The sequence below is a fragment of the Oncorhynchus nerka genome, linkage group LG2 (assembly GCF_034236695.1).
Source record: "Oncorhynchus nerka isolate Pitt River linkage group LG2, Oner_Uvic_2.0, whole genome shotgun sequence".
Classification (NCBI taxonomy): domain Eukaryota; kingdom Metazoa; phylum Chordata; class Actinopteri; order Salmoniformes; family Salmonidae; genus Oncorhynchus; species Oncorhynchus nerka.
Window position 1 is genome coordinate 75,429,390 of NC_088397.1, and position 14,052 is coordinate 75,443,441.

The 14,052-nt window shown below is 43.3% G+C and overlaps 1 pseudogene; it reads right to left on the reverse strand.

Annotated features, from left to right (window-relative positions):
* Positions 1–8,404: 8,404 nt before the first annotated feature.
* LOC115142559 (acidic mammalian chitinase-like) lies at positions 8,405–13,975 on the reverse strand (annotated as a pseudogene).
* Positions 13,976–14,052: the final 77 nt, after the last annotated feature.

A 14,052-nucleotide genomic window follows, 5' to 3' on the forward strand; every position in this document is an offset into this window, starting at 1 on the left:
GATAAAACAATGAGCCAGATATTTCACCGGATGTATAACTGTGAAGCATCCAGTTGGCGTTTCCACTAACTACCAAATCTGATAATAAGAGGAAGCCCAGTGACCGTCAGTGGGAGAAGATGGAGGGAGATGGATTTTGGACGACATTCTGCAAATGTTCTCATCGATGAAACAATTGATCTACATAGTTTTATTTTTCCAAAACTAGAATCTGTTACGAACAGAGTGGACTTATCTTTGTAGACTTTAGCCTTTGGAATAGTTTTTTAAAATTGCGTTTTTTAGGAGCGCAAGGGCGTATTGAGTTATTGCAAACGCGTACTTCAGAGTAGGCGTTCTCTTACGGAAATATGCAAGTACATGCTAGCTCTGCCTATATCCTTGCTTGTTCTGCCTACTTTGATTAATTTGCTCCCATTGGAAACACAGGCCATGGTCTATCTTGATTTATAAAAAATCTTCGGCTACGATGCGTCTATTTCTGCTCAGATAGCACTGACCAAAGAGCGCCGTCTGCTGTATCGGAGGGGAAACCAATTTATATTGACAAACACACATTTCAAGAATTATAAAATCAACAGTACTTGGTTGATTGCTCCAGGTAAGTTTAGGGCACATGAACTGAAATGACCCTGGCACTCAGATTTTTATACTGTAGCTGTAACAACCACTTTCTTAGATTGACATGTCTTCAGTCATCCTCATGCCATTTGCACACACTGAATATAGACTTTATTTTTTTTCCCTATTGTGTTATTCACTGTACGCTTGTTTATTCCATGTGTAACTGTTTTGTGGTTTGTGTTGCACTGCTTTGCTTTATCTTGACCAGGTCGCAGTTGTAAATGAGAACTTGTTCTCAACTAGCCTACCTGGTTAAATAAAGGTGAAATAAAAAAAGTCCACGAGACTGGGGAATCGCAACTTGTCAGGAAAGCCTTTTTATTATGTACAACACCCTTTAGACATCTACATAAGAACAGGCTCAAGCAGGTACAGATACACAACCAACAGGCTCATCATCCAAGATCATACAACTCTGATCAGCAGATATCTGATCACAGTTGACATGGGACAGGACCGATTGGTACTCCGACCACTAAGGCCAGTTGTCACATGCTAGCAGTGGAAAGTGTCAGCTGAATTCAGACATGGTGTATGAACATTACAAATAGGTTCAAAGTCAGACAGCAGATTCATAGTCCCTGGGAAGCTGCATTTTCACATTTTATGACTAGAAAACACTATTTGTAACAAAAGGTTGAACAAAGAGCAGGTTAGATGTTAAACGGTGTGTAATGTTTCATATTCAACTGTGTCAAATAATTGGGTAGGTTTAAAACATTGTCCAAAATGGTATTTAATCCAAACACATGTTGACCAACGTACAATAGGGAAAATAGGTAGGTGAAACTAGAGGAACATGGTAGTTGTATTTAAAAAAGGGACTTATTTCAGAGTTAACTTCTGTAATACAAAACTGAAAAACAAATCTTACTTTTAAACGTTAAAACATTAAACATTCACTTCATACTTCAACCCATATTTCCATTTAGTTCATCTCAAATATAGCTAACTCAAAGTTCCCAAAACCACTTTACATTTACCGTTGAATCAGTTCAGATCTTGAGGTGAACAAAACTTTGTACATGATATTTGGAGCGTCAGTCTGACAGTAGACATGAGCTCAAGGCAAACGCAGGAGCAGGCTAACGATTGTAATTGCAGCAGCAGTCTGTGTCTCCCTGTTAGACCAGTTAGTTATTGTAGCTCTTCCATTTAAAGCAGTCTTCTAAGCATACACAGATTCAGTCTTTCTGCAACAAACAATGGTACATGATTGAACAACCATGGGTGACAGGCCTGGCAGGTAAGACCACAAGCTTGTCTTTAAAATGCAAGATGGTAATTCCTGAGGACGTTTGAAAAATATATTTGTATGACATTCAACAAATTGTTTGCTTTCGGGACAAAAAAAGGAAATAAAAAATAAAACCCTTAGACAAGTATATCACTACTAGTGTCAAATAATCAAAAAGGTACAGAAATTAAAATACATAAAGGATCGTTTTCCCAGGACAAAAGGTAATAACCATGAATGAAATAGTAGAGTAAAAACAATACCATCTAAAAATGTTTTCTTTAATTAACATAAGTCCCCTCTGACATGTTGGAGCGAGCAACCAGTCTACTACCATGACATGGGCTGAGAGATGGTGAAGGTGTTTGGGGATCTTCAGTAGCATTGATGCCCTGCAAGTTTGTCTGGTAGTAGGTTAAAGTTCAACTGGTGTTAGTTCAGGTGGTTGACGGAGGGTTTTTGATTAGTTCCGGTGGTGAAATTCTATTGGTGGTGATGAATGAAGGAGTTACTCTAGGTCAAGGGTCATGAATGGGGTATCAGGGGTTACATGAACATTTGCATTACTCAAGGTCAAGGGTAAGTCAGGGGTAGTGATTGGGTTAGCTGGTAGACAAGTTTAGCTGTCAATCATCTCAGACAGCTCCAGCAGGTAGTCGTCCTCTCCCTTGCCGGGGTCCAGCTCCAAGTCGTCTCCCAGACGGTCATCTGTGAACTCGATCATCAGTTCGTCAAATTCGTCCAAGGTGGAGGAGCTAACGGTGGGCTGCCGAGCCTTGGGCTGGGTGGGCGTCTTCATCAAAGGACTGGTGAGGAGAGCAAAAGGAGCAGAGTTCATTTAACACCAAACTGTTCATGCCACACCAAACTGGTCTTCCGACTAGCTTGGAAAGACAGTACCGTGCAGTATCGAAGAGCCCTCACTGCTGCTCGATCATCCTATTTTTCCAACTTAATTGAGGAAAATAAGAACAATCTGAAATTTATTTTTGATACTGTCGCGAAGCTAACTAAAAAGCAGCATTCCCCAAGTGAGGATGGCTTTCACTTCAGCAGTAATAAATTCATGAACTTCTTTGAGGAAAAGATCATGATTATTAGAAAGCAAATTATGGACTCCTCTTTAAATTTGTGTATTCCTTCAATGCTCAGTTGTCCTGAGTCTGCACAACTCTGCCAAGACATAGGATCAAGAGAGACACTTGTGTTTTAGTACTATATCTCTTGACACAATGATGAAAATAATCATGGCCTCTATACCTTCAAGCTGCATACTGGACCCTATTCCAGCTAAACTACTGTAAGAGCTGCTTCTTGTGCTTGGCCCTCCTATGTTGGACATAATAAACGGCTCTCTATCCACCGGATGTGTACCAAACAAACTAAAAGTGGCAGTAATAAAGTCTCTCTTGAAAAAGCCAAACCTTGACCCAGAAAATATAAAAAACTATCGGCCTATATCGAATCTTCCATTCCTCTCAAAAAATTTAGAAAAAGCTGCTGCGCAGCAACTCACTGCCTTCCTGAAGCCAAACAATGTATACGAAATGCTTCAGTCTGGTTTTAGACCCCATCATAGCACTGAGACTGCACTTGTGAAGGTGGTAAATAACCTTTTAATGGCATCAGACCGAGGCTCTGCATCTGTCCTCGTGCTCCTAGTCCTTAGTGCTGCTTTTGATACCATCGATCACCACATACTTTTGGAGATTGGAAACCCAAATTGGTCTACACGGACAAGTTCTGGCCTGGTTTTGATCTTATCTGTCGGAAAGATATCAGTTTCTCTCTGTGAATGGTTTGTCCTCTGAGAAATCAACTGTAAATGTCGGTGTTCCTCAAGGTTCCGTTTTAGGACCACTATTGTTTTCACTATATATTTTACCTCTTGGGAATGTCACTCGAAAATATAATGTTAACTTTCACTGCTATGCGGATGACACACAGCTGTACATTTCAATTAAACATGGTGAAGCCCCAAAATTGCCCTCGCTAGAAGCCTGTGTTTCAGACATAAGGAAGTGGATGGCTGCAAACGTTCTACTTTTAAACTCGGACAAAACAGAGATGCTTGTTCTAGGTCCCAAGAAACAAAGATATCTTCTGTTGAATCTGACAATTAATCTTAATGGTTGTACAGTCGTCTCAAATAAAACTGTGAAGGACCTCTGCGTTACTCTGGACCCTGATCTCTCTTTTGACGAACATGTCAAGACTGTTTCAAGGACAGCTTTTTTCCATCTACGTAACATTGCAAAAATCTGAAACTTTCTGTCCAAAAATGATGCATAAAAATTAATCCATGCTTTTCTTACTTCTAGGTTAGACTACTGCAATGCTGTACTTTCCGGCTACCCGGATAAAGCACTAAATAAACTTCAGTTAGTGCTAAATACAGTTGCTAGAATCCTGACTAGAACCAAAAAATTTGATCATATTACTCCAGTGCTAGCCTCCCTACTCTGGCTTCCTGTTAAGGCAAGGGCTGATTTCAAGGATTTACTGCTAACCTACAAAGCATTACATGGGCTTGCTCCTACCCATCTCTCTGATTAGGTCCTGCCGTACATACCTACACGTACACTACGGTCACAAGATGCAGGCCTTGCTGTCTGGCCGGTTCTCCTATATACATTTGCATAAAAATGAATCACCAACAGTAACTCTTGAACTGTTCAATCTAGAGACACCAAAGCAACTTTGTTATGTTCAGTCTATCTTAACTTTAAATTCTTAACCTTTATCAACTATAATTACATAAATGTGCATGAATTTGCATAACATAACCAAACAACAGCAACTCTTGAATCATTCAAACTAGAGACAACAAATCAACTTTCACATGTTCAGGCAACTTTTAACAACTATACAAATGTACATACATTTGCAGAAATAACTCACTCAGAAGTAACTGTTGACCCGTTCAGGCTAGAGACACCGAACCAACTTTCTCATGTGCAGTATTTCATAACTTCAAAATCTTCAAAAATGTCATCAACTATAATTATATACATTAGCATAGATTAGCATAAAATAACCAAACAACAGTAACTATTGAACTGTTTAAGCTAGAGACACCAAACTTTCACGTGTTCAGGCAATCCAAAATTCTTTAAAACTTCTATCAACTAAAACAATACAAATGTATATACATTTGCATAAATAACTCACCCACAGTAACTCCCGAACCGTTCAAGCTAGAGGCACCTGTCATACCGTACATGCTTTTAAATTGTGGTGTCCTAGGCTACCTGGCTAAAATGCTTGCTCGCTACCCTAACTGCCTTTCATTAAGATTAGCCTACTACATCTAGCTCCATACTGAACTTCCATCCTCTCAGGTCAATGTGTGAATTTATAGTTGGATCAGATCGCATTTGAAATCATTGGCCATTGTGGAGAATTAAGTAAAACCAATTTTAGCTAGCTAGTTAGCCATCGGAGGACAACAACACAACGAGACGTAACAATTAAAGTTATTTTCTGTCAACAACGTTTTGCTCTCGATGTGATGGGACTGAGGTGAAGCCAAATCCAAACTGTCTTCCCATTCACAGTTGAGCTCACTCAGTTTAGCTCAACGCTGATTGGCTATTATTTTATACTTTTTTTTATCAAGGGAGACCAAATGGTTACTGGCTTACCTGGCATTCAATGCTACGACTGATAATATTGTCATACTCTTTTTGACCAGACATCATCAGATAGATGGCGTACACATACAGAGACACTCACTCGGATGCTTTTTCCAGTGAGATACATTCAGCCTCTTGTGAATTGAAGGAAAATTATGAAACACAGAGAGATGAAAGATATATTGTTGTGTATATTTTTTTTCTTATTATCTTGGTTTTGATTTTGGGGGATGAAGCCTTTACCTCCCTCAACATCTATGAATATACGCCACTGCAAACCCTGCATCGTGTTGGGTGGCAGGATCCTTGTAATCCCCATGTCACTTCCTTAGATCAAGCCTATGGCTACTGGACTATGCTGTCAGCCCGACTGCTGGGTTGTTTTTCATTCATGTTTTGGTTATATGAAGAATTTCAACATTTGTTTTGTACTATATCTCATTTGCAGCCCCATTCCCAAGATAGGGGATGTGTATTTAAACACCCTTCTATTTAACTTAAATGTGTTTTCCACATGTTTTCACTCCTCTTTCACATTGTCTTGTGCCAGTCGCAATATTGGCTCCTGTGTTGTGAATTCTATGTTTTTTGTATTACTAAACCCCAGAAATAATAATACTGTATTTGTCACGTTCTGACCTTAGTTCCTTTATTATGTCTTTGTTTTAGTTTGGTCAGGGCGTGTGTTGGGGTGGGTAGTCTATGTTCCTTTTTCTATGTTGTGGTTTTATGTTTGGCCTGGTATGGTTCTCAATCAGAGGCAGGTGTCGTTCGTTGTCTCTGATTGAAAATCATACTTAGGTAGCCTTTTCCCACCTGTGTTTTGTGGGTGATTATTTTCCTGTTTAGTGTTTTTTCATTCACCTTACGGGACTGTTCGTTTCTCGTTTAATGTTTTGTTCAGTTATTTTATAAAAAATATGAACACTTACCACGCTCCGCTTTGGTTATCCTCTCCTTCCACCGAAGACAACCATTACAGAATCACCCACCAACCAAGGACCAAGCAGTGTGGTATCGGGCAGCAGCGATCTCCGGACTCATGGACATGGGAGGAGATTTTGGACGGAAAAGGACCCTGGGCACAGGCTGGGGAATATTGCCGCTCCAAGGCAGAGCTGGAGGCTCTCAGCAAAATCTGAGCGGCGGCGATATGAGGAGGCAGCACAGCAGCGCGACAGGCATGAGAGGCCACAGGGAGTGTGTCATAGTCAGGTTGGAGACCTGAGCCCACTCCTCGGGCTTACCGAAAGAAGCACAGTACTGGTCAGGGACCGTGTTATGCGGTCAAGCGCACAGTGTAGCCAGTACGCACTCATAGCCCGATGGGCTAAAGGCCAGCCCCCCGCAAGTGCCAAGCGAGAGTGGGCATTCAGCCAGGGCATGTTGTGCCAGCCCAGAGTGTTTGGTCTCCAGTACGCCGTTTCGGCCCAGGATATACTGCGCCGGCGCTGCGTGCTGTGTCTCTGGGGCGCTGGAACGGTGCAGTGCGTTCTATGCCTGCGCTCCGCCCGTGCCGGGTGAATGTGGGTCTTGAGCCTAAGGGAGAGGTGCGAGTGGTATGCACCAGATCTCCAGTGCTCACCCACAGCCCGGTTCAACCTGTGCCTGCACTCTGGAGGGTCCGGGCTAAAGTGGTCATCCAGCCTGGAGGAGGGGTGCCAAGGCTGCGCACCAGAGCTCCAGTGCTCCTCCACAGCCCGGTCCATCCGGTGCCTCCTCCAAGCACCAGGCCTCCTGTAGGTCTCCCCAGCCTGGTGGGACCTGTGGCAGCCCCACGCACCAGGCTCTCTCTCCGTCTCCTCCCTCCAGGTCCGCCCGTCTGTCCTGAGCTCCCAGAGCTGCCCGTCTGTCCTGAGCTGTCAGAGCCGCCCGTCAGTCAGGAGCTGCCAGAGCCGCCCGTCAGTCAGGAGCTGCCAGAGCCGCCCGTCAGTCAGGAGCTGCCAGAGCCGCCCGTCAGTCAGGAGCTGCCAGAGCCGCCCGTCAGTCAGGAGCTGCCAGAGCCGCCTGTCAGTTAGGCGCTGCCGGAATCGCTCCTCAATCCAGCGTTGCCGGAGTCTCCCGCCTGTCCGGTGCTGCCGGAGTCTCCCGTCCATTTGGGGCCCGCTGCTAGGGTCCCCAGTCCGAGGTCGGCGGCGAGGGTCGCCGCTCTAAAAGCGCCCCGGAGGCGGGTAAAGAAGCGGGCAAAGACTATGATGGAGTGGGGTCCACGTCCCGCGCCAGAGCCGCCACCGCGGACAGACGCCCACCCAGACCCTCCCCTATAGGTTCAGGTTTTGCGGCCGAAGTCCGCACCTTTTGGGGGGGGGGGTACTGTCACATTCTGACCTTAGTTCCTTTATTATGTCTTTGTTTTAGTTTGGTCAGGGCGTGAGTTGGGTTGGGTAGTCTATGTTACTTTTTCTATGTTGTGGTTTTATGTTTGGCCTGGTATGGTTCTCAATCAAAGGCAGGTGTCGTTCGTTGTCTCTGATTGAGAATCAAACTTAGGTAGCCTTTCCCCACCTGTGTTTTGTGGGTGATTATTTTCCTGTTTAGTGTTTTTTCATTCACCTTAATTAAGAGGACTGTTCATTTGTCGTTTATTGTTTTGTTCAGTTATTTTATTAAAGATATGAACACTTACCACGCTGCGCTTTGGTCCTCCTCTCCTTCCACCAAGGCAACCGTTACAGTATTACTGGTATATTTTCACCTACCATTTGATGAGGAGTCAGTAAGAAAAGGGGAAAAGATACGGATAGTCAAATAGAATAGAAAAAATATAGTTAAATGGCTTTGGGTTTGTAGAAGTATTGCAATACAAAAGTGCAATGTTAAAAATGGTAGCCTCAAGGTAATATATGTTGTAGGGCTAAGAATGAAAAGTCTTAAAAACCATGTCAAACACAGGGAAATTACAACAAGATAAAGCAGGAAAAAAATGTTTTATTCATATGCTTCTAATCTAAAGTAAAATGCACATTCAAATCAACCAATTTCCACTACTACTAAACTCAATGCAAGACTCAACTGAATGCATCTCAACTATTGTTAACATTTAACATTTAAGTCATTTAGCAGACGCTCTTATCCAGAGCGACTTACAAATTGGTGCATTCACCTTATGACCTCCAGTGGAACAGTAGTGCATCTAAATCTTTTCAGGGGGAGGGGGGGTGAGAGGGATTACTTTATCCTATCCTAGGTATTCCTTAAAGAGGTGGGGTTTCAGGTGTCTACAGAAAGTATTCTTCCATAAAACCTTTTTCACGACGGTAACACTTGAAGTTGGTAAATACAAAGTTGGTGTTAGCTTTAGCATTAACGATGCTAATGGACGCCAGGAACGAAAGCTGCTTTTTCTTCAACAGCTAATGGGGATCTGAAATTAAAATCACAAGTCATAAATTCACTCCCTCACAACACGCTCAAGGCCATACACAGCACTTGCAGCTATCGTTGAAGACGGTGCCACTGCCGCATTTGCTGAGGTTAGTGATGCCACCAGCGCACATGTAGAAGGAGTTGTTGTCCTCTGGGTTTGCGTAGATGCCATCAGGCTTGCCATTGCAGAAGCCGGTCCCAGGGGCGTGGGTGGTGGGGGCGCGTGGTGGTGGGGCGTGTGGTGGTGACTGAGCCAGGTTTGGGGGTGGTGGTAGGGGGCAGAGGGGGCAGCTCTGGATGGGAGGAAAGAGAAAAGAGGAGAGAGGGTTTTACCACGAGGGACAGAGCTGAGGTGATGAAATGTCTGGACATTATTTAATCTGACTGCATTTACCATAGTGGCCCCCTCCACAGTGGGATAATCTGTTCCAGTATTTGGTTCACTTCCGATTACACTTTAGTTAAGTTTTGGATTGTCAAGTTTGTTCCTTCACTGAAACGTCAGACTTACCAATGTCAAGAAGGTTGCGCAGATGTCCCAGCAGAGGGTGATTACCCTCGGCGCAGAACTGGTTGGCGAAGTCATCAAGATCCAGGGCCCACACGAAAGCCCCGCCAAACTTGTTGGCCTTCATGTAGCGGACCTGTGGGATTGAAGGAGGACAGAGAAAGGTAGAGAGACAAAGACAGAGAGAGAAAGGGTATATATTTAGAGGCTATGTCACCCAAGTTTTCACAAAGCTTAAGTATCATGCCAGATACTTTGTTTACCACTTTAATGACTGAGCAAGAATGTCCTCTTTTCTAAATTAGTATCATGGTAAATGTTGAATTGAAAATGACCTTGGTCTCGTAGCTCTGCCTGTTGTCAAATCCAACCCACTCATTGCCCTTGTAGGCATAAGGAACCATCTGGTCTGCAATCATCTCAACTGTTGTGCCCTTCACAAAGGTGCAGATCTGAACAAAACACATGAAACGGGAGGTTGTTTTGTGAAATCATCATGCAAATGAAATCACCCTCTTGTACTGCATTCTTGAAATAACAATGAAAAACAAATATATAACTTTGCTTTGGAGTGTATGAATGTTTTGGCCCCCAGCTCTCACCTCATAGTATGCCCAGAAGCCGGCCTCGCGTGTATAGGGCCCGGCGGAGGCGGGGCCACTAGCTGGTGCTCCAACACTGGTGTCAGATGATGTAAGGCGGAAGGTACGACCATAGGAGGCAAAGCCCATGTTCAGCTTCTCCACTGGGGTGCCATTGTCTCTCCAGTACTTCATGGCATAGTCCTGAGAGAGAAAGAGAGGGGTGGAGGGATGGGGGGGATGGGGAGAGAGGTGAGAAATATAGCAAGTACCTCAGCAGTGCTAGGGCATTTATTGTTGTTGAACAGGGATGGGTAAATTTGATGCAGGTGGGGGCCACAAAAAAACGGAACTCATCATTAGGGGCCGCAGTGGCTCGTGGGTCTGCATACTCACATCCATACCCCGCCACCTTGCGAACATTTTAGCCCCCCGTGACAGCAAAGAGAAGAAAAAAAATCCTGCAATTCTGCTCATCTTGCCATGGGGTGGAGATGAGAAAGTGAAGTTTTACAGCTAATTTCCTGCAATTCTACACATTTTCCAAAAAAGGTGGAGGCAAATGTTTGCAGTGTTTAATGTGATAACTGATGATCACTGGGCCCCACCCCGGTCGGTAATTCAACCATGATTACTACAAGTTTAGGTAGCTGGCCACTAGACTAATTTACCAATCTATAACAAATGTAGCTGACATGGGCTAATTAAATGATTGCTGATGCACAACCAAACTTCAAAATTGCACCTTGTGTATTCTAAGACCCTGACTGAGTCCCCCCCCCCCCCCCCCCGTCCCAAAGAAAACATAAAATAATGGGGGCCACGATGTCCCATCCCTGTTGTAGAATAACACTCAAAGGTGAAGTGGCACTATGGTGTTTCTTTATCATCGTAGCAAATGTCATAATTATACCATAATAAGTCAATATCATCGGTAAAGCTGTATGATGTATGAAACCAATTTGTCTTCATGAAGATGGTTGTTTAGTCACTACAAAAGTATCATTATACACACTGCTAAACATTCTGTCAGTTCGTGTGGAAACTTTCCTTACAGTGTTGAAGAAGATAAGGTCTCCCGTGTCATGAGCACCACGGTAGAGTGGGCTGTTGTGTCCAGTGAATTGCTCCCAAGTTCCGTGGAAGTCATAGGTCATCACGTTGATGAAGTCTAGAGACCTGGAGATACACACACAAGCAGACACATAAACTATAACTATTTAGATCAGAAATGGCACCTGGAAGCTGTTTCTAAAGATCCAGAGCTCACTATAAAAACTGATGGAACAATGCTGGAAACATTCATATTAAAAATGGCCTCTAGACTCACTTGGCGATCTCAGCAATCTCATATCCAGCATCGATGGTTCCCTTCCCAGCGGACACGGCAGCAGTCAGCATGAGCTGGGCATTGCCGGTGGACTTGGCCTCAGCTGCGTAGGCAGCCACGAGCTCCTGTAAAACGTACATACAGAAAGCATCATGTGTCAGAAAGGGTTGGAGATACACGGTAAAGATGTATTATGGGAAACCATACGAGCTTGGGAAAATATATGAATATGATGCACTCAGTTTTTGTAAAGCTCTTTGGATGCTTGGTAAAGCACTAATAAATCCAAACCATTATCTACATTGTTTCCATTGACTAATAACTGTAGTGGAGGTGCCACACCCACCTGGCACAACAGAGTGAACCTCTTCTTGTCCTCTGGGGGGCTCCCTCGGGCTCCAGGGTACTCCCAGTCCAGGTCCAGCCCGTCAAAGCCATGAGTCCTCAGGAAGCTGATGGATGACTGGATGAATGTATTACGGTTGGCAGCATTGCTCACCATGATGGAGAACCTGAGGTGAAGAAAAAAGTTTTATCATAAGGCTGTGTATTACAATACACCATATGTTTTCTAAATACAACCTACTACTGTTCTACTTCCACAGATATACTACTAGCTAATTTCTCATGGACCAAGTACGTAAACATAAATCGAGCATCTGACAGAACTAGGTGAGATTTTCGTTCTGGGTTAACTCAGTTTTCTACTAGAACACCATGATGGAACACCTGAGAGAAGATCAAGGTTTTATCACAATGCCTTAATATAATACACTATGGATGCTAATGTGTGCTACAGGTAAATTAGTACAGATATCAGTAGTCATATAGTACTGATAGTCATGATGAAAGTAATCTTGACAACACAAACGTCAAAAGCACTTTGAACAGCATCTTATCTTCACTTTGCTTGTAAAACATGAACGTTGTGTGATTTCAGGTCCCCTAGTATAGGTAACATACACCCAGACAACCTAAATTCAGCTATTTCACACATGTACACGTGTCTATTAATATGTATGTGTGAATTGGAAATGTGTTTTTTTGCATATCCCAACTCTTCTTGAAACAACCTCAGGGAGTGGGGTCACAGCCAGGGTCTGCCATTATTAACAGTAACCCTGGTGCAATTAGGGATAAGTGCCTTGCCCGAGGGCACATCGAGAGATATTGAATCTTGTTGGCTCAGGGATTCGAACTAGCAACCCTTCGGCTTGCTGCCCTTTCCCGCCAAACACTACGATACTGTAGGTACAGTTGAAGATGTACTCTAAACCTAAGTCTAGTTGTTTAAGCCAAATGTATGGTGTGTTTCATAGCCCTGTGGCATGACTAAGGAAGGTACTTACTGGGAAGAACCGAAGTTCCATCCTCCGACAGCCAGCAGAGTCTTAAGATGAGGGTTCCTGCAGAGAGACGGCAAAGAAAGGCGAGTTTGAGATTATTCAGCGATTTTGGATATAAGTAGATTGAAAAATCTAAGTGGCTGCTAAAAACTAGCTCCAGTTCAGAGAAATGAATAACAACAACAATGAAATATCCTGGACAATTGGGAAACTAAGTTTCTCATTCAACACCAACACTAATAAGTTGTGAAGCGAGCCACTTACTTGGCCTTCAAGGCGTTGAAAGACTTGTAGAGGACGTCATCGTTCCACTCGTAGGTGACCAGCTCGTTGCGGCTGTTGATGATGGAGAAAGCGTAGATCAGGTGAGTGCACAGGTGGGGGTCCACATTCTCGGGCCTGTACTTCCCTTTGTCTGGTCTGTATTGAGACCAATTGGTGAAGTAGCACACCATCTTGGGAGAAGCTGCAGCTGTGGTGGACACTGAGGTGGAAGCACCCAACTGGCACAGCACCAGGCACAAGCCTAGAGAAAGAGAGAGAGAAAAATCTGAGGTCAATACATGAGTAACTCATGAGAATAACTTTTATCTGCACTGATGTGATAGGTATTTGCTTTGCCTTTCAAACTGCACTTTGTATATTGCCAAAAAACATTTGTCAAAGCATATCCTTTTATTAGACGACAAAGGGCAGTGATTGTGCCTGATGTAAACTATGGAGTCGTAGTGGATGAGTTGTATGTTATCACCTGCTAAAATTGTCAGCTTAGACATCTTAACTTCTGTTTGATACGAGAGAGAGAGAGAGAGAGAGAGAGAGAGAGAGAGAGAGAGATTAATCAATTCATCTTGAATCTGATATAATACAGTTGGTATTTACAGTGGGTTATGCCAGGATGGAACTGATGCAAGGTGTCAAACATGTACCTGCTCACTACATCACAACAATAAACTACCCACGACTAATATTTATCTCCCCATTAGATAAATAAACCTGACCAACTGTACTGTGCATGGTACTGTCCTAAACAACATGTCCTACACTATTGAAATTATAGCATTAAATGTGTTCATTCACAGACTCTCCTTAATACATTCAGATACTTAGAATCTTTAGGAAACTAATTTAGCAATAGAATTAAAAGCAACAGTGTCTAGCAACTAAAACAAAATAGCAGCTAACATCAAAGGTTTTTTCATCCAATTACACAATGAATCATTGGTCCAAATATGACGGAATAAACTGTCAGCTCTCAGAGTTTCCTTCCAAGCTTACCTAGGGAATTTCAACGATGAAAGAACCAGTGATGAGAAGTTTAGTCTGTCCTTTTATATAGTTTATGTGACCAAATGGGAGGGGGGTTGATAAAATGATTGCAATACAATCAGATAAGATAACTACAGAATGGTCTGGACCGGGTGG